Raw genomic sequence first — 21,118 nt, 5'->3', positions numbered from 1 at the left:
CTAGATGCCAGGTGTCTGCCAGACCGTGGGGAGGTCTCAATCCCTGAAGCCTGAGGCCTTTAGTTCCATCCTTTCCAAATAATGAGGTCTCAGCCCAGGTCTAGAGGGACACCCCCTTCCCACCCCCCACGGGAAGAAGGAGACTCAGTGTGAGCCAAGCCCAGGGGAAGGAAAGTGGTCTAGAAGGCTCAGACCCCTAGCTGTGTTCTCTTTCCGTCTTCTCCCCATAAGGACACCTGGCCAGCCAGGAAAGTGGGTCAGGCCACCCACATGTGACTTTTTTCTAATAACAGCAGGGCCCACAGGCAAGGGGGCCTCAGTGCCCTGTACATAGCCCTGCCCATCCCATGCCCAGTACTCTTGTTGGAGGGACCTTTAAGGAGCAGTGGGCAGTGGGAGGGGATCCCTGCCTTCTCATTCAGGAAGAGGACATGGGCCAGAGCCCACCCCAAGCTGGCGGGGAAGGGGGAGCCTGCCGTCTGCCAGGGTTCATGGAAAGACCCAGATCTCCCCATGATGATGACCAAGCTGGCAGGGAGCCGCCTCTACTCCCCTGACCTGGGGTGTCTGTTTTCTCTACCACCGCACCTTCTGGGGTCTTCAAGTAGAGGGCCCGATGGGTCCATTTCTGGCAACTGAGCGCTGCGCCCAGCCCACCCCCTCCAGGCCCTGCAAGGTGCCCTATTAGAAGCTGCGTTGGTTCCAGCAGACTGGAGCTGCGGCAGCCTGAAGAACAGAGCACAAAGCCCAGCTGACATCCTCCTTCCTGTTCCTTTGATGGGGAAGGAAGGACAAGGACAGAGGGGGAGCACAGCAACAGCCCTAGGGCCCACTCTCAGGGTCCAGGTCTCCCGCACCTCTTTAGCCTCTCAGCTCAGCCCTAATGGGGCTCAGGTTCCCCTCACCCGGCGGCTCCCCGCTGGCTGGGCCGCCGGAGCCTGCGCCGCCCTTCGCCTGCAGGACAGACGCACCACCTGTGGCTGGCCAACCCCTCCCGTCGGCGGCTGGGTGCCGCGGTGGGCTTGAGCTGGCCTTCCACTCCCGGGGCCCGCAGGCTGAGCCCGGCGCCCGCAGGCTGAGCCCGAGGCCGGCCCATCCCCCACCCCGAATGTCCCAGCCCAGGCTGCGCGCAGACCCCTGCCGCCCGGGAAGAGGCAGGCTCCGGGTTCCACATACTTCGGACAGACGCCAAGGCCACCTTGGACACCCAAGCTCCAAGGAAGGGGAAGTCCCCGGGCTCTGGAGCGCTTCCCTTGGCGAGTCCGCCCCTGTCACGCCCTCCCTACCCTCTCTGCCACCTCGCGGCTCCGCGACATCTCAGGGCCCCGCTCTGCCCAGCAACAGTTTGGGGCAGTTTGGGCCTCTCCAGGTGGATTCAGGCCCGGACGCCCCATCCTCGGGTCCACCCTGCGCAGTCGGCAACCGTCTTTCCAGTCTCCAGCCCTCCTTCCCTCTCCCCTCGCGGCCGCCTCCCCGCCCGAGTCCCCGGCTCCCTTACAGGCATCGCGGCAGAAGCCCGCCCCTCCCCTAGCGCCCGCCCGGCCCAGCGGCCCCCCGCTCGCGCGCCCGGGGTCGCGAGCCGCACACTCACCCCCGGCCGCCGGCCGCCGCCTGCGCCGCCGCGCACCGCTCGGCTCCGGCCCGGGCTGGGCTGAGGAAGACCAGTCCGCCCCTCCCTCCGCGCGCCGCCCGCGCAGGCCGGGGTGGGGTCGCGGGCGCCTCCCCACCGCGGAGTTTTCCTGGGAGTGGTCCCGGGGCAGAGCCGGGTTAGGGTGCCGGCAGAACAACCACCTTCCCACCCGCGCCGCGCCGCGCCCGCGCGTCCGGCGGGAGGCTGGCGACCGAGATCGTGCGCTCCTTCCGCTCGCCGCCCGTTCGCGAGTGCAGCGAGCAGGCCTCCGCGGCGCCTCGCGCCCCTCCGCGCGCCCCTCCCCCCGGCTTCTCGCTCGCTGCTCCGCCGCTCTCCCAACCTCCCCAGCCCACTCCGGTCGCCTTCTCCCAGTCTGCCTGCCACGCCATCCCCCACCCCCTCCAGTCCCGCTGCCATTTTAACTCCAGAGTGGCCAGAGGCCCCTTTCCCTAACACACACACACACACACACCAGAGGGAGGAGTTGGGTGGGGCAAGATGCTGAGGCTTGAGCGTCTGGGGCCGTGGTGTTCTTGTGCTTTTACACGCAAGGCTTGTCTGAAAGAGGAAGGGGGCACAACGCGCGGATCTGAGAGGGGAAAGGGAATGGCTCTTCTGATATTGCCTCTTACTCCCTTGTAAGGGCCAGGAGGACGGAGGAGAAATTCAGCAGCTTTTAGAGCACAGGTGCAACTCGTAAGCATAGCATTTTTGCTTTGCGTGGTGTTATCCTCCCCCAAGTTAACAGCAGACTAAGGAATGCAGAGAGTGGGTTAGAATTTGTCCATGTGTACGGGTACCGCTCATCCTAAAGAATGGTATGGAATATCCACCCCACCCCCACCAGTTCTCATGCCCTTCCAGCATTGCCCCCTGAAATGGGCAGCTCTGGCTTTCTGGAAGATTCCATCCTGGCCCTTAGCAAAGATATCAATCTCCATAGGTGTTAGGCAGGAACTGGCAAGCCCACTGAGGGCCTTGGCTTTGGGGGATGCCCCTCTTGCAGGCTGGACGTTGTGAACGCTGGGAAAGGAGTGCAGGATGCTGAAGGTAGGTGCTGGGCTGCTACCTGGTGGCTTAGAAAGGCTAGGACACCGCCACTGGTCGATGCTTAGGAGAGTGCGTCTCCTGCTGGAGCCAGGTGCCTGAGGCCCATGCCTTAGCGGGGCCTTGAACCTGGACCACTCAAAATGGACGTGACAGGCTCAGGTCCATGACAGGCCACACCCTACTGGTTCTGGTTCTGACCAGAGCCTGCAGAAGCAACCATAGGGGAGTAGGTGGGGTGGAGCCCAAGGGATGGGGAGTCCTGCCAGGAGTGGCATCTGGTCTGCCTTCCTTCATCCAGGGCTTGAGCTCAATGCCTCCTGTGAGCTGAGTTTCAGAGAGAACAGGGACAGAGCTTTCTGGCTCTGTCTTCTCCAAGGGCACAGCCGGTGGTAACTACGTGCCTGGAGGCTTTTATCAAATCGGCTTGAAGGTCTGCGTGTTCTGTATGCACAGAGGGGGTTCTCACCTTCATGTATTCAATAAGCACATATTAAGTTCTCATTGTACCTCCTAAACCACTCCCATGCCCCCACCCTCCACCCCTGCTGTGGGGTGTAATGGCCTCAAGGAGCTTAGAGGGACAAGTTGGAACTATATGAAACACATTTTAACATTTCAAGGCAAAGGAAGTGCCATAGAAATACAGAAAGAAAAGGCTGTTATAGGTTAGGGTTATTCATGAAAGCTTTTACAGAGGAGTTGAGCTTCAAGCTGAGCCCAGATGGAGGGACAGGTGAAACTGTCAGAGAAAACAGGGACTAGCAAATGCAGGAAAGTGGAGACCAGCAGAGCAGAATGGATTGCCTGGTAGGTAGGGGGCAAGGGAGGGAATTTATAGAGCTACGATTGGATGCCAGGCCTTTTCACACATCTCCCTCATTTTATCCTCTGAGTTGACTCTTACCCCATTTAACAGACAGGAGAATGGAGGCTCAGAGAGTTTAAGATCTACAGGCATAATCTGAACCCTCTTCTTGGAACCACAGTGCCCTTGCTATAACACCATATTGGGTCTGCAGAGTGGGAGTAGCTGATGAAGAGCGTGAGTTTCCAGGCTGAGCAGTTTAGCTGTGGCCCAGTGCACAAGTGATTTGGGATGAAAGAGGCTGGAAGATGGGAGGCTAGTGAGGAGGCTGTTGTAGGAACAAAGGGCAGGGGAGCAGTGAGACGGGAGAGTAAATACAATAGGCCTTTGTAAGGAAGACTTGGTAGAACTTTGACACTGACTCACTGAGTGAAAGGGGTCAAAACTTGACTGTAAGCTTTTGAGCATGAGTGTTGGGGGCCCTTGTCAATTCACCATCCTGAGGGACGATGTCAGTGTATTCAGACTGATCATGAAAAGGGGGAAATGTTACCAGTCCTTTACCAGCTCAGTGACACTCCAGTGCCCCAGCCCCCCAGCACCTATGCATACTGCATAGTGTGTCTTAGCTCCCAACCCAGATGGTAAACTTCTGGAGGGCTAAGACTGTCCCACACAGCATCGAGTCAAGACTAGTGCCTTATAGTAGATGCTCAATAACTGATTATTGAAGAAAAAAATGGGGTAAAAGTAAGTAACATTTGCCAATTGGCTGGTTCCTAAGTGGCAGACCCTGTAAGACACGTAAGGGATAAGGGAATTGTATCGTCTGTGGGCAGAGAACTAGGTAGAGAGTGTGGCCCCAGAGCAGTGGTCCTCAGGCTTAAGCATCATCTAGAGCGTGTGAACAAATGCAGACTCACAGGTCCTACCCCAAAGTCAGATTCTGCAGGAATCTACAGTTTGACAAACTCTCTAGGTAATTCTGATTCAAGTGACTAGATGAACCCTGCTTTGAGACACACTGGCCTCGTGTGCCCATCGCTCTGATCTCTCCTGCCTGGGCTCAGCAAGTACAGAGCCCCGTATTCTGGATACTGGGGAACCACAGTGAAAGGAGAACACAGGGTCCCTGCCAGAGGCAGGTTCACGGTGAAGCTGATGAAGCTTAAGCTTTATGGTTGTTCACTTGTGGGGATGAGGGGAAGGGAGGCCGGTTTGCAAACAGGAAGCATTTTTATGCAAGCATTTCTGGTGAACTGAATGAAGAGGTGTCATAAGGAAGGGATCTGAATTTCCAAGGCTTACATAAATTATTTTGATCTTTCTAGTTCTAAAGAAATATCACCATTGGGCCTAATTTTGTATTTGTTCTTTTTCTTAAGAGGACCCTACAAAACCTGGCTCTTCCCCTGGCCCCTGCCTTCAGGGAGCTCCCAGGATCCGCAGACACCCTTGGAGCACAGAGAACCAGAAAGGCAGGAGGACACTGCAGATGGCAGAGCTGTGTGGAACTGCAGGGAGTCCTCAAATTTATCTTGGGTTATATTCCTGGAAAAGGTACTGCAGGTAAAATGATGTAGGTTGAATCTGGTTTTGCCCAGAAACAATGTGATAATGGAAATTACAATCCTCACCAAGGTCCTGGTGCCCAACTTTTTGTAGGAATAAGTATAAATACCATATTTAATCAACTGTAAATGATACACCTGCACTCTGTATTTGTTAAATTGAATTTGAATATATAAAACAGCTAAACTGGGCAATATGGTAACCAAATCCCATTCTGTTTAACGTAACGTATTCAAAAGATTCCTGGGAGAAATGCTCTTTTGGAGGGAAGGAGGGAGCCATGGAGAAGACTGGAGAGACTCCCCCTTCCCTTCATATGGAATCTGTTTAGGCAAGAGGGAGACTCTCAGAGATCTGAAGCTGGGGGACAAGGGTTTTGTGCCCCATGGCAATCTGAAAACAGCCCAACCAGGCAGCATCATTTGTGGGTACACCTGGCCAACTCTGAAGTGCATATGTCTCTTAAGACAAATTAAGGGCTGCCTACATGCACAGCCCAAATGGGGGACATTTGAGAGGGATTTGAGTACATGAAGTTGGATGAGGGTGATCTGGGATGGCTTTCTTGAGGAGGAAATTTTTGAGAAGATACTTGAAGGCAGGAGAGGAGAATGGTTAGGCTTCCTGAGAGGTCAGTGCCAGGGACCCTCAAAGACCTTTTCATTTGACTCTTAACCCACCTCATTGTGTAACCTATAGGCTGCCAAGAAGACTTTGTCCCAGGTGCCCGTCTCTCACCTCCCATCTACTTCAGTGTTTCTCAAACTGCAGGTGGAGACCCATTAGTGAGTTACAATAAGAACTTTAAAAAAAAAATGAAATAGAATAGGATAGAACATATTTCATTAATACTTTTGTTCCAGTTTCATGAAATCTTATGTGTGTACTATGTCATGGTGTTCAATGTATTTCTTACCATGGGTCTCCATAAAACCTTGGCTATTTATTCCCAAAGTCTGCAAATAAGATACTTATGAGGTATCTCACATGTTAAGAGTAAAGTATTTTCTCAAATCCAGCCTTTTCACATGGCATTACTTCTGTGATTTTCTTCTTTTCCAATCAGACTCTGTTCATTTCTGAACATTTTATTTCAGAAATGGTTGACAGGGCAAAGAAACCGGGACTCCATGTAGCCTAATCCTGTACTTTTCTCTTTGCACTGTCTCTGACCCCTATATTTTCTTTCATATTTTCTCTCAGAGAAGGAAGTCTGTATGGTCTTACTGCCAATATTTGAATTAGTTCCAACATAGGTCTTAGAGCTCACAGGGCTCTCCAGAGATCATTCCTAAGGCCTGTCCCAGCAGCCAGCGCCTGGGTCTATTTTTGCTTTGTAAACTCAAGCTTCTGAAACTGTGTGAGCAAAAGAATTACCTGGGGAACTGATTAAAATGCACTTTCCTGGATCCCATCCATAGAGCTGAAGTGGGGTTCCTGAACTGCAATTTTGACCAGTTCTTTAAGTGATTCTGAGGACCACACTTTGAGAAACACAATTTATAAACCATGGAGAAAATTCAGCTCCTTCCAGGAAGCTTTCCCCCATTCACTCCTGATTCTGATCCCTCCTCTGTTTCCCTTCTGCAGGAATAGTCTTGTTTATGCCACTTTATGTTTATTTGCAATCATTTGCACTTTGTCTGGAAAGTTATTTTATCTGGGCATCCCGCCTTCCTACTTAAATTATTAGCTCCCCCAAGGAACTGTATCATTCATTACTGTTTCCCCAGAGTACCCAGCTGAGGACCTTGCTCATGGCAGATTTCTCATATGCTCTCTGTGCATAGGACAAAATCCTCCCATATATCCCCCTGCCCCTCTCAGCCCCTAGCCCCCTGGGTGGTAGTCTCTATCCTGGAGTGCTCAGGGTAGGGGTAGGTGTCTGAGTTGTTCCCTGGATCAAACAGTGTTATTGATTGGGTGATTTCAGCTCTGTCTGACTTTGTCCTTTCCATTTCACCTCCATAGGTTTAGAGAGAAGTGAATCGGTAAAAACTAATGAGTCCAGATGACCCCCCTGGGATAGTAGCTTCATCAAAGGCTATTACATGCTCCCCACCCAGAAACACATTGAACAGCAAAGGCAGAGGGCTGAGCAGCAAGGCTAGAACCAGAATGAGGCAAGCTAGCTGCCTAGGGAGCAAGATATAAGGCAGCACTTACCCTCAGGTGCTGACCCTGCACATGCAGGACCCTAAGAGTGGACACCTCCTTAAATTTCAGCTCTAGGCACCTTTCCTCACCTTAGTGCCAGCCCTGCTAAGCAGCCTAAAGCAAGTATCCTGGGCCCCAAGTCTTGACACTTAAGCCTTAAAATGGATGGAAGGAAAGGGGGCTGAGGAAGGCGTGGCCTGGACACTGTTCTATTCCTAGATTAAATGGTTCTTCAGGCAGAGGTCAGCTTGGTCCATTCTCCTGTCCCAAGGCATTGTCCTGCATGATAAGCAACTTGGATAAAATTGACTCTTAGCTCCTGATTCTGCGCAGGGAGCGGTCAGCGTGTGGTCTCACTTGGTCCTTTTGAGCTCCACAGCAGCTGGTCTCCAGCTAGGAAGAAGCTCAAACCCGACTCAGTCCCATGTCCTCTGGTCGAAGTCCACTGGGTTTTTCTGTTGTTGATCTTTCCTTTTCTTCCCCCTCGACAACTCCTCTGCCTCTCGTGGAAGACATCCCACAATCCCCGAGAGCCACTTGTCAAAGGGATTAAAATCTTCACTGTCAGAAAACTCATCCTTATGTTTTATCCTTATTGCTCTTCCTATCACAAACCACATTTCTTCTGTTTCAACCTCAGGGGGGATGAAGAACAGCCTGTCACTGGTCACCAGCCTCTATGTGGGAATCCCGGGTCCTTTGGCTTTGTGAAGTCTTTTCTGTCTTCTTTTCCTCAGGCACTGTAAACTCATCTTCTTTGCTGGGGGGTTTCTTTTCTTTTTTGGGAGAAGAAAAATTATAAGGAGAGGAAGGAGGAGAAAAGTAGGAGAAAGAAGAGAGTTGAGGATGTAAATTAGCGCCACCTCTTCCTGAGCTGAGGGAGACTGATCTGCCTGGAGGCAGGACCCGAGGAGGTGACCAAAATGCTGGGCTCCTTGCAGGCCAGGACCCTGGCAGAGAGCCTAGTGCCTTGGGCCGCATCTGTGTACTTCTGCACGAATGGCTAATGGTCCACATCCCTTCACAGACCCCAGGCCCCTGTCTCTGCTGGATGGGTCCCACCCTGGAAGGGAAGATGGATGAAACGGCTACTGGAATAAGTTGCACCTGGCTCACCTGGATGCCCCCGTCACAGAGGAGTGGGACTTTCGGACTCCAGATGGGAGAACAGAAAGCTGAGGCCCCGGGTCGGGCACCCAGCCCTTCTCCTTCCCTGTCCCCCTGCAGTGTCAGAGATGATCTCCCCACACACTGAGTAGGGTGGCTGGAGTGGATGACTAATGCACGTCATTTTCAAGATGCTCTCTCTGCACAGGAAAGTACATTCAGATCCAGGTTTTAATTGTGTGTGATTTTAGCTGAGATGGTGTTAATTTATTTCCTTTGCTACTTCAGCGGTTCTTCCTCTTTCATCACGGTGAAAATATCTGGAATGTATCTTTTTTTCTTAAGGACAAAGAAAAGAAGCTGATCTTGCTCCTTTTCCACTGATTGAGGTTTAGAACATTCTAGGGCTGCCAGATGCTCTTTAGTGGGTACTTCAGGACGGAGGCCCTACGGTCTCCCACTACCTAGCCTTCCTGTCCTCCTGCTACCAGATTTGCCAAAGGGAATGCTTGATGCGGCAGGACCCTTACCACCCAGACAGACCCTCTGACAAGTTCACCGAAAGAGGGGATTTTTTTCAGCCAGGGCCGGCTCCAGTTAGTTTCCATAATGTGAGGTGCTTTTTTCTTTTTAGAACCTTCAGAGAAAAGGGGAACAACTTGACATCTGCAAAGGGCTTCGTGGAGGAAGGAGACAGTGTCAGTGAAAGAAAGATGGGACAGGAGGCATCAAAGGTCCCCTGGTTGGTGGTCCAAAGCTCGTGCTTTCTGACTTTGGTTGGAAGAGGGTCTATTTGAGAAAGTAGGCAGGGTCAGGGTAAATGTGATAACCCACTAATACATTTTTTTTCTTTTCACTCAAATTCTCTTTGTGATGAGCATAAAAATAGCACACACACCTTCAGAGATTCTCTAGCATCTTGCCCCAGAACTTTGCCCTCTTTGAGAATTATTGTTTTTCTGTGTATCTGTACTAGCTAAGATCATTTTATCAAGCCTTACTTACTCTAATTTTTATTATAAAAATAAAATAATTTTAATTTTCCAAACGTAGAATTGTAGTATCATTTTGAATATGTTCTTTCAATCTGTATGTAAGTCCCAAATTGGAGATCAAACTTCCCCACCCCTCTGCACTGGAGAGTCACTGAATCACTGCCCTAATATCCAGCACAGGATAAGCAGAAAAGCCTCAGCCATACCAGGCTGGGACTATTCAAGGACACTTTTGCCTCTTGTCCAAGTCACTCCCCCCATCTCGTGAAATCAGTGTCTTCTTCGGTCATTTGGGCACATAGTAGGAAATTAATTAAGTATATATTGCATGAATCTTACACTATTAAAGTCCAGGTCTTCCTTGACTTACAGTGGGGTTACATCGCAATAAACCCATCATAGGTTGAAAATATCTAAAGTCAAAAATGCATTTAACATAACCTACCGAACAGCATAGCTTAGCCTAGCCTATCTTAAATGTGCTCAGAACACTTAACAGTAGCCTACAGCTGGGAAAAATCATCTAACACAAAGCCTGTTTTATAATAAAGTGTTGAATAGCTCATGTAATTGATTGTAACTGTACTGAAAGTGAAATACAGAATGCTTGCAGGGTAAGGAATGGTTGTAGGTGGATGGGTTGTTCACCCTTGTGATCCTGTGGCTGACTGGGAGCTGCCGCTCACTGCCGCTGCCCAGCATCGTGAGAGAGTATCATACTGCATGTCACTAGCCCGGAAAAAGATCAAAGTTCAAAAGCTGAAGAACGGCTTCTACTGAATGTGTATTGCTTTCGCACCATTGTAAAGTCAAAAAATCGTTAAGTCAAACCATCGTAAGTCAGGGACCATTTGTATTATCAAGTGCTTGGCACCGTGCTGGCGCCTGGCGGTGACAAAGTACTCAGTAAGAGTTAACCACTTTCCTTAAGGTCCCCAGCAACCTGCCTTCTCCACATATCCTGTAGCCTGCCCTCTGTTAAGAAGTTCTAGCTGGTTGAGATGCTAATTTTCTTAAGGTACCTTGGGACAGCCCTCAACCTTCTCTCCAAATGGTGACCACCTACTGGTTTCTTTTGGTTGAATCAGAAGCCTAACACAGTGCTGTACACATAGTAGGGCCTCAACAAATGCCTGTTGAGGGAGTGACTGAATGGTCTGGTGCCTTCCGCTTGGCAGCCCCTCTGGTCTAGGGAGGCAGAGCCGGGGGAATGGTTGGGGCTGGACCACGATGCAGCTCCTTAGTGAACAAGTAAGCTCTTCTGATTGTGCAGGGCTCTGACTTACCAGGACACAGCTATGGCTTGAAAATCATTCTGGGCAGCCCATCTTTCTAGCATGTTTAGGGGCTTGTTGGAGGCCAGAATTATTTTGCTGCTTAAAATTTGTTTCTGAGTTCTCTCTAGATTGCTTGGGATAGCTTTGGAGTCCAGATAGCTCTTCCTTCCAGTTGCTTTTGGCCATTTCCCGCTGTGTCACCTGCAGTCTCAGTCTCTGTAGGGCGATAAGTATCGGTTCCTTTCCCACCTGGGCCCGGCCTGGACTTAGTGGACACCTCTGACCACGAGCTGAAGGTGCTTGCACTTCCCAGATGTGCCTGTTTATTTGCCCCAGTTGCCATTTCTTAAAAATTAAACATATACTTACCGTATGATCCTGCAGTCATCTTCCCAGACGTGCATCCCGAAGAAATGAGAACTTAGGTTCACATAAAATCTTGTACACGAATGTTCATAGCAGTTTTATTTGTAATAGCCCCAGAGTGGAAACAGCCAAAATGTCATTCAATGGATGAATGGTTAGACAATCTGGTATATCTGCACCGCAGAATACGATTCAGCAACAAAAAGGAATGAACTAGTGATACAACAACTTGGATGGCTCTCAGGGCATTGTGTTGAGTGAAAAAAGCCAATTTCAAAAGGTCACATGCTGCATGATTTCGTTTATATGACATTCTCAAAATGACAAAATTGTACAGATGGAGAACTGATTAGTGGTTGCCAGGGTATGAGGAGGAGGGGTGGTTTAAGAGGAGAAGAGGGGTATGATGTGACCATAAAGGGGCAGCACGAGGGATCTGTGTGAATGGAACGATTCTGCATCTTGACTGTGGTGCTAGTTACATGAATCTACACATGTTATAGATAAAATTGCGTAGAATTACACACATACATACACACGCACACAGGAGTGCGTGTAAAATTGGTGAAATCTGAATAAGGTCTGAGGATTGTACCAATGTTCAATTCCTGTTTTTTGGTTTTTGTTTTTTAAAAAAACCTCTACCCTTTGTTACCACTGTTTGTCAGCCCCTGGGCTGCCTTTGATCTCTAGCATGATGTTCAGGATAGGTTTGGAAGTACCAGATTCTCCTGGCATTCTTAAGTATTAGGAATATAGCTAAAATACTTCAGTTCTCCTTCTAACCTATAATGAATCAATTTTCCCCAGAATCATTATAATCTGGTTTGGGAGCTCTACCTATTTCCAGCCTATGCCTCCTCTTGGGGTATTGTATTCTAAGTGGTTTATCTACCCTGTGAAGTAGGAGTATAAACATATTTTGTTTATTTGATTATTCTAAGCCTAAGCAGCTTCACTTTCAAGTTTAAGGAGGATCCTGAATTCAATTGCCAGAGGACTTGCTTCTTCTGCTACTTTATTTTGGGGCCAAGTCTGCATTTTCTGAACCCATGGTGTGGTCCTGGTGATCCGAGGCTCCACCCTGCTGTTGGCATGGGATACAAAATGTGGCTTGCCCTGGGGGAGTTGGGGGTCCAGGGTAGGGGGGCCTGAAAGAGCCATCCTAAGACTTGATTCATTTAACCACCCTCACCCCCACCCCACATGAGCAGCCCCAGTAGCTCTGTTCTCTCTCCCCACCCTAAGTCTCTGGGAGGGAAAGACATAGGCTTGTCCTGCCTCGGTCGCACACCATCTCCTTACTGCTCATCTAGGCCCACCTTCATCTTTTGCATCCTGATCTTGTGGGGCTCCCAGGAAGGTAGACAATCATCCAGGAGTGCATGTCCCCGCTTTCCTGTCTCCTGTCTAGGCTTGCCTGGACAAAACCCCTCATTTTGTGGGTGAAGACCCTGAGACCTTGCAGCAGTTAATGGCAGAGCTGGTCTATAGCCCACTGTGGGACTCCATGCTACCTCTTTCGGAGAATGAGTTTCATAAATTTATTTCTGACTGACAGTTCTGGTTTGTTAATTGGGGGAGTTTGATGACAACGGATGTGGGACTTCACCTGAGCTGCTCTGGCAACAACTCAGAGCCAGCTCTGTGGCTCTGTGCCCCCACCCCCTACTTCTCCTGGGGCCAGTTCTTCAAAAGGGAATGAAGGGATGGGGAAAGCTCAGGAAAAAGGAGGAGTTGCCTCTGGCTCTTCTGGAGGCTCCTTTGCTTTTTGGTGCTCTGGCCTTTTGGAGCACCAGGTTTACACTGAAGGATCAGCCCAGGCCAGAGGCAGGAAGTCTGAGCTTAAGGGTGTGGGCGGTTGGAGTGATGCTGGGGAGTACTGTGGGCAGACTGGAAAACATCCTCCAGTGGCCTAAACAAACACCCTTCCCAACCGATACCCACGCACACACGCACATGCACACATGTATGCAAACATGCATGCCATGGGATTTAAGCATACTTCTTCTTGACCTCTAGTATGGTACATGGTTAGGGACATAAAGGTTAAGGCTCACCTGACCTAGTTTGAATCCTGACTCTGCCACTTCCTGGCCATGTCACTTTGGGCAAGTCTTGTAAAAACTCTTAGCCTGCATTTCTTTATCTCTAAATAGGGGTAATGAATAGCATCTAGGGATGTCACAAGTATTGGAAGAGAATATATGTAAAGTACACAATCTAGCCCCTGGCACTTAGTGAGGGCTCAATAAATGTAAGTTATTTTGACAATGCTGATTATGATAATGGTGAGTATGAATGTTTTTTAAATCATTCTATATTTGTGTCCCTCATGTTTCAGCTTAGACACTACTTCCTCTAGAAATCTTGCCTGACTCCACGGGCATGGATGGAGGACCACTCCTCTGGGTCCCCTAGCACTCAAACTTGTCTACCTTACTATTTTCACATTGTATTGTTGGTCTTGCCAACTAGACTGTGTTATTTGAGAATAGCATCCACACCCTGTTCATTTCTCTATCCCCAAGGTTTAGCACAATGCCTGACAAAGAGTAGGTGCTCAAGAAATATTTGTTGTGCTGGAGAGGGTGTGGAGAAAAGGGAACCCTCCTACGCTGTTGATGGGAATGTAAGCTGGTGCAGCCACAATGGGAAACAGTATGGAGGTTCCTCAAAAAACTAAAAATAGAGTTGCCATATGATCCAGCAAACCCACTCCTGGGCATATATCCAGACAAAACTATAATTCAAAAAGATACATGGGGACTTCCCTGGTGGCGCAGTGGTTAAGAATCCGCCTGCCAGTGCAGGGGACACGGGTTCGATCCCTGGTCCGGGAAGATCCCACATGCCGTGGAGCAACTAAGCCTGTGTACCACAACTACTGAGCCCACGTGCCACAACTACTGAAGCCCACGCACCTAGAGCCCATCAGCCACAACTACTGGGCCCACGTGACACAACTACTGAAGCCCACGCACCTAGAGCCCGTCAGCCACAACTACTGAGCCCACGTGCCACAACTTCTAAAGCCCACGTGCCTAGAGCCCATGCTCCGCAACAAGAGAAGCCATGGCAATGAGAAGCCTGGGCACCGCCACAAAGAGTAGCCACCCCCACACTCGCCGCAGCTAGAGAAAGCCCGCGTGCAGCAACTAAGACCCAACACAGCCAAAAATAAAAAGTAAAAAATAAATAAATTTATAAAAAAAAGATACATGGACCCCAATGTTCATAGCAGCACTATTTACAATAGCCAAGACATGGAAGCAGCATAAATGTCCATTGACAGATGAATGGATGAAGAAGATGTGGTACATATATACAATGGAATATTACTCAGCCATTAAAAAGTATGAAATAATGCCATTTGCAGCAACATGGATGGACCTAGAGATTATCATACTAAGTGAAGTAAGTCAGACAGAGAAAGACAACTACCATATGATATCACTTATTTGAGAAATCTAAAATATGACACAAATGAACATATTATGAAAGAGAAACAGACTCACAGACTTAGAGAACAGACTTGTGGTTGCCAAGGGGGAGGGGGGAGGGGAGGGAAGGATTGGGAGTTTGGGGTTAGTAGATGCAAACTAGTATATATAGGATGCATAAAGAACAAGGTCCCACTGTGTAGCACAGGGAACTATGTTCGATATCCTGTGATAAGCCATAACTGAATCACTTTGCTGTATAGCAGAAATTAACACAACATTGTAAATCAACTGTACTTCAATGAAAAGAAATATTTGTTGAACAAATGGGTGAGTAAAGGGATGAATGAGTGAATGAACAGATGGTATGTAAACTCAGGACTCATTATGCCCTCTCCATACTGAGACACAGCCTGCCTCCAGGTCTTTGCTCATCCCATTTCCAACTTTTGGAATGTCTGTTCCTACCTTTCTGTTTTTCTTGAACATTTCCCCCTTCAGGGCCCATCTGGAGTGCCTACTTCCTCTGTGAAGCCTTCCATGATTACCCCAACCCGCTGTGATCCCTCCTGGGTTAGAATTCACATGGGAATTATTTGGCATTGACTTGGACTATCAGTTATCTTTTTATATTTATGTTCTTCCTCCCCAAACTATAAGTTCCTAGAGGGCAAAGATGCCACCTTATTCTGCTCTGCATCCCCAGACTGTTTTGTAAACCTCCGGGGCTCAATAAATGTTCATAGGTTGAGAGTCAGAGGAATTGTATATGAGGCGCAGGGACCAGGAGAGCCACAGGCAGGCCTGCAGGGTGGACCCCACAGTGGTGCTTCTCCCACCTGCTAGCTGGCTCAACTTGGGCAGTTTACGTTCTCTCTCGGAGTCTCATTTTCTTCAACTGTCCTGAAAAGCAAAAGTGTTTACTCTGGAGGATTGATGGGAGAAAGTACACAAGGAGTCCCTGACACACAATCACCTTCGCTGCCGTTACTGTTCTGCCTTCTTCCACTGTTTGCCTCCCGTGCGCTACCATCTGCTGAGTTCATTCTATTGCCCTGCACTTTGCTTCATCTTACCCTGATAGTTATGAGAACCCTGTAAGCAAGGCATTCGTCCCCTCATTTTAAACAGGAAGAACCTAAGATTCAGGCACGTTGGGTAACTTTTCAAAGGTCACACAACTAGAAAATGGCAGAACGGGGAGTCAGGTCCAGGTCTGTCTGACACCAAATCCATACATATCACAATATAATTCTGGAAAGAGCACAGAGGTCTAGCCCTTGCTCTGCCACCAGCTTGCTCTGTGACGCGATATTGAACAAGTCACTAAATTTTCCCAGTTGCCTCACAATGAGGTGGTCAAGCTAGACGGTCTGTGACATCACTCCTGCTATCGTGCCAGGATTTTCTACTCCCCTGTGAGCCCCTCAAGGGCAGGGATGAGGTATCCCTCAGGGTTCCTTCCCTAGCATCTCTCATTCTCCTTACTCAGAGAAGGCCCGCACAGGTTGCTGAACGGAAGCTAGACTAACTGGGGCTGTGGCAGGTGGGTAGGAAGGTAGGGGGTGGTGCTGGTTAAGAGTGAAGGACCGTGGTGCGGGAAGCCGGCGGAACACAGTGCAGTTGCCATCAGCAGAGAGAGCCTGGCCTGGGCAGGAGGGAGAAGGAGGAGGGGCTCTGATCTGACCTCTGTCTGGGTCTGGGTCAAAGGATGGCGACAGGGGAGTTGCTTAGGTCGGCAGTTCTAGGGAGAGGGATTTCTGAATGGTTTAGGTGAGCCTGTGGTTTGGGTGGCTGTAGAGAGAGGGTGGTCCTGACTCAGAGCCGTGGCTGGGCCTGGTTATCTGTGCTGAGCCATGGCAAACAGGATTCAGCAATGGAGTAACCACGACCTACCCAGCTTTCCGTGGCTTGAATAGCTGTCTCCCCTTCTCTAGCTGGGAACCTCAGTTTTCAATACTCAGCTGGGTGACACACTCCTGGATGCCCCGGGAGACACCATCCTTCTCCTCTGCTCGTCCAGCGTGATTAAGGAGAAGAGGCCAGGCCTTAACACTTCTCTCTGCAGGGGAGACCGGCTGGGGCCTCAGCATCTAACCAAACACATCCTGTGTTTGACCCACCACAGAAGAGCGGCTGTCAGACGTGGCCAGCTCCCCAGCCTTCCTCCCCAGGGTCCAGCAGGAGTGTGGGGAGTGCTCCCAGCTCTTCCCTGGCTGGTCCCTCACACTTCACACTCAGCACCCTCACGGCTGCCTGCTGCCTCCTGCACATGCTCTTGTTCCTTCCCCTCCCAGAATCACACCGTTTAATCCCTGTGTGTACCAGTCACCTGCCCACTATGGGCCCAGCACAGATGTGCTAAGAAGGGGGCCCCAGAGCAGTCTAAGGGATCATTTTGTAGAAGACATCGTTCCCCATGAGGGCACAGTGCCCATAATCAAGTGCTGTCGCTATGGGCCCTGAGGGCTAGGGGTGGGCAGAGCAATGGTCGGGCTGTCCCCAGGCAGCATGGAGCCCCGGGCGACAATGTCATCACGGCCTTCCTTCTGCCACACATCGTGCTTGGCACTTCTGTGTCCAGCAGCACCGGGGAGAAAGGGCGGCAGGGCAGTCCAGGTATGCTGAGCCAGGAGGCAGCAAGGTCTGGGCACGTCCTCATTTGTCTGGAGGGGCTGAGGTGTCCAATGCAGGGAGCCAGCTTTCAATGTGTTTCCCACCAGCCCCCTTGAATGTGTCTCCCTCCTCATTGGGGCTTGGGGGGGTCATTTTGGAGGGTCTGTCACAGAGCACCTCAACTCCCCAGCCCTACAGACAGAGGCCCTGACCCTGCAGAGAGACTGGGAGGGCCCAGGCAGAGGGGAGACATTGTTCCTCTGGCTACTTATTTCTTTGGTTTGTGGCTGTTTGACAACAGCGGTAAAAACAGCTTATAAATTAGGAGCCCTGCTATAAAATGCAGAAACAGCTGTGGTGCAGGGGGCAGGGAGCTTTCCTCCCCCTGGTCTCCTGGCGCTCCCCAAGCAGGACAGGACCCCATCTCTCCCAGCACCCCTGGCCCCGGGCAAGGCAGGGGGGAGGGCTGGTGCCTGACACCCCCAGTGCTTTCCCCAATCACAGGAGGGCCAGGGAGCGGCTGTGGCTCCTCAGAGGTTCTTCAAACACAGAGACGTTTATATCTTTTCACTATGGTCCAAATTACAAGCAGGAAATGAGCCTAGGGAACGTAAACCAAGGGGTACAAGGTAGGAATTTTTCTGTGAAGCTTGATTTAAATCAGCCTCCAGAAGATCTCAAATGAGGCCTATGGGGAGGAAGAGCTGCAAGAAGAAGGCAGGGAGGCCGGCCTCCAGGAGTTCAGTGACCTGCTGCGTCCTTTAAGTGTCCTCCTTTGTGCAGTGGCCTCTCTCCCAGCCTGTTCAGAAGGCCAGTTACTCTAGCCCAGAGGGAGCCCCCGACGGAACTGAGGATGGGCTCTCAGTGCAGCTTTCCGCACGACCAGGACAGGTAGCCGTGCTTCTCTGGCCACAGGAGGTTGCTGGCCCAGCCCTCTAGGGAAGTGCCTCCCCTCTACCCCTTGGCAGGGACAGTATCTGGTCTCCTGCGGCTTTTCCTTCCTGCCCCAGACCCAGTGAGAGCCTAAGGACCTGGGTCAGAGCCTGGGGGTGTCTAAGCAACCACCCAATTGTGCTCAATGCAGACTGTCTGTAGAGGGGCCTCAGGACTTATGTACCGACTAGAGCTCACCCTTAAAGTTAGTTCCTGAACCCCAAACACAGCTGCCTGGACTCAGCACCCCCAGTTCTATGCTCTGCTTGTGCTATCCACCCCCCTGGCATGGCTGTGTAAAGCTCCTGCAGCTGGGTTACTCCTCTGCATTTGTTTATGTGTTTTCTTTGCCGGTGTCGAGTCACTGTGTGTGTACAGCCAGCCCCCATGAGGAGAGCCTGGAGAGCAGGAACGGGGCTGCTCCCTCGTTCAGATCGAAGATTCTGCTCTCAAGCAGGCCTGGCCACAGGATGCCAGTAGGCAGGGAGAGGACACCCAGGACACCCAGGGAGAAGGTGCCCAGGTGATGTGTGTGTGTGTGTGTGTGTGTGTGTGTGTGTGCACTCACATAAGCAAATAAACTGACATTGAGGTGCAGTACACAAGTCTTATAGGCGCTGCTTTTTCCTAGGCATTTTAGTTTTTTACTTACTCTCTTGTCCTGCAAGGCAGCTGCCCACACATTCCACCCTGGCCCAAGCCCAGGAGGTCTGAGGGGCAAATTCCTGGGCTGTATTACACCAACGTTAGACCTGATGTATTTTAGACCAGTGAGCTACCAAGCAATGTGCCATCTCTTTTCGAGAAATAAGACATTTCTGACCCACTGGAAACATCCGGGAAGTACTTTATCGAATCTAATAAGCTGTGTGACCTTAGGCAAGTCAGTTAACCTCTCTGAGTTCAGCTTTTATCTTGGAAGTTAGGAAAGTGATCCCGGTGAAATTGCTTTGAGGATCAAATGAGATAATAGATGAGAAAGAGCTCTGGAAGGTCAAAGTTCTCTAGAAGGTCTAGAATTCTAGAACAACCACAACCACTGTTATGATCAGCAGGTATAGACTGTGGTGAATGCCAGAAAGCTAAGTGCTCGATGAGGCCTTATTGAGAGTATGCTCTCACCACCTGTGCTTGCTATCCTGATCTTCTCTTTTTCTCTTTCTATGTGGTATATGTGATCCAGTCATTTTACACACACACACACACACACACACACACACATGCATGCACACACAAGCCTCAGATGCTGCTGATTGATGCTTGACCACCCCTGCTGCCACCCAGGATCCCATACTTCCCCACAGTGTGGGGCCCTGGACCAGGAGTGAAGGCTCTCTGCATGACAGTCCCTCTCCTCACTACCCTCCGTCCATACTCTAGGACCCTGGAGACTTAAAGATGACTCTGGATACAAGTCTGCATGCATCTGGAGGGGTCTCTTGGGCCAACAGTTTCTACGAGGGGCAGGGTGACACCCTGGGACACCCTTTGGCTATCCTGTATCTAGTGTAGCTCTCCAGTGTCAGGGGGGCTCCTTGGTGGGTAGTTGTTCCCCAAAGATAAGGATCTGTAAGCTTCAGGAAATGTGTTTACGGGTCATTAGGAATAGCTCCCATCTCACTGGGTGGGTTTACAACTTAAAGAGTATTTCTATTTTAGCAAAATGGGAATCAAAGGACCTTCCTCATTACTGGCCTTTAGTTTCAATTCCGGAGAAAGTCTTCCCAACCAAGCTGTCCACATCAGACGTTCAGACTGACCCGCGTCCCCCCCTGCCAGGCCCAGCTGGAGGGCCTTCCGGGGTAGAGGCCTGGCATGGGGGTTCCTTCAACTCTGGGAGCACCCGCAGCAGAGACCTGGGCCTCCTCCCCCTCCCATGTTCATCAGTACACGACGCTGTCCACGAGGCTTTCGGTCCGCTTTGGCCAAACTGCAAATGCAGAATACCTAGGATTTCTGCGGGGCTGGTCCCAAGGTGAACCACGTTTAGGAAAGTTCCAGTTTTCCCATGGGTCTGAGACCCCAGTTAGCTGCAGGGTGGCGACACAGAAGAGGGGGCTGGGTGTGGCCCCTCTCTCCTCCGCTGAGTCTTGGTCTCCTGCCGCCCAGGCCACGACGCTGGTTTTGGGGTGGGGTGCGTAGGTGACCTGTATCCTTGGGATAATGCCTCCCGGGATCTCTGCTCTGTTCCTTCTGCGGCAGGAAGATGACACTAAAGCGTTCCTCCCTGCTGTCCCCAGCGCGGTGTTTTTCCACCTACTCTTCTGGCTTCCCATCGATTTAAATAGAGAGAAGGCAGGTTGGGAGAGGGAAGAGTGCGACCCAGGGAACAAGAGGCAGACTAAAGCGGAGAGGGGAAGAGGAAGAGGGAGAGCAGCATGGTAGGCGGGGAGGGTGGAGAGGGAGCAGGAAAGAAAATGAGAGCTGCAAGAAGATAAGCAGGGCCCAGGGAACAAGAAAATAAAAGGGGAGGAGGAGAATGGGGGAGCGAGGGGAGACTCAGCTTCCCGGGCTTTGGCAGAGCTTCCTCCCAGGCCTCCCCTCCTCCAGCCAGCTGAAGGGATCCACCTCCTGGAGCCGCAGGCCGCAACCCAGGGAGGACAGAGCAGGGCCACACCTCACCAGATCCCTCGTCCTGGTGATGAGCCCTGGGCTTCATGGGATATGCGTGGGCAGAGCTGTGCCACCAGCTGTGCCCACCTGATGGGACACCCCTCTTCTGCTCCCCACAGCCCCACAATTCCGGGTGCACAAACTACACCATCTGATCGCTTTCTGTAGATGAAGGCACTTTGCATGAGGGGCTTCCCTCTGTTCCAAGGGGAGAGTTGACCTCTGAAAGGAGGGCAGATGATCCTGCCCACTCCACACCCCTGGCCCAGGGCAGTGTCCAGACATGATGGGTGCAGGCTCTCTGGGGGTGATCCTCACACCCCGGGCTCTGCTGTCCCGGTCCTTTCTGTCCTGGGGCTTTGGCTTAGGAAAAGACTCGAACACAGTGGTGTTTACAGCACAGTTGGATTTGCCTGTGTTGCCATGACAACAGGGAGGCTTGCCCCTGTTCTTGTTCCCACCCCATCCTCTGCTCCTTTCACAAGCTAAACACCTCTCTCTGTCTCTGTTTCTCTCTCTCAATTCCCCCTCCCCCACCATTATTCCTAATTTCC

General features: G+C 50.8%; 1 protein-coding gene across 2 annotated transcripts in view; it reads right to left on the bottom strand.

The window, feature by feature from the left end:
* Positions 1-1,941, bottom strand: part of LRRN2 (leucine rich repeat neuronal 2) — a 70,375-nt gene extending 68,434 nt beyond the window's left edge. For both annotated transcript variants that reach the window (XM_082396587.1, XM_082396585.1), the window contains exon 1: positions 1,592-1,941. The gene's annotated coding sequence lies outside the window, so the exon portion shown is untranslated. The remainder of the gene's footprint in view (positions 1-1,591) is intronic.
* Positions 1,942-21,118: the final 19,177 nt, after the last annotated feature.

Source organism: Balaenoptera borealis, assembly GCF_965194805.1.
Source record: "Balaenoptera borealis genome assembly, chromosome: 1".
Lineage (NCBI taxonomy): Eukaryota > Metazoa > Chordata > Mammalia > Artiodactyla > Balaenopteridae > Balaenoptera > Balaenoptera borealis.
The sequence above is the reverse complement of the archived record's forward strand: the minus strand, read 5'-3'. Positions and strand labels throughout refer to the sequence as shown.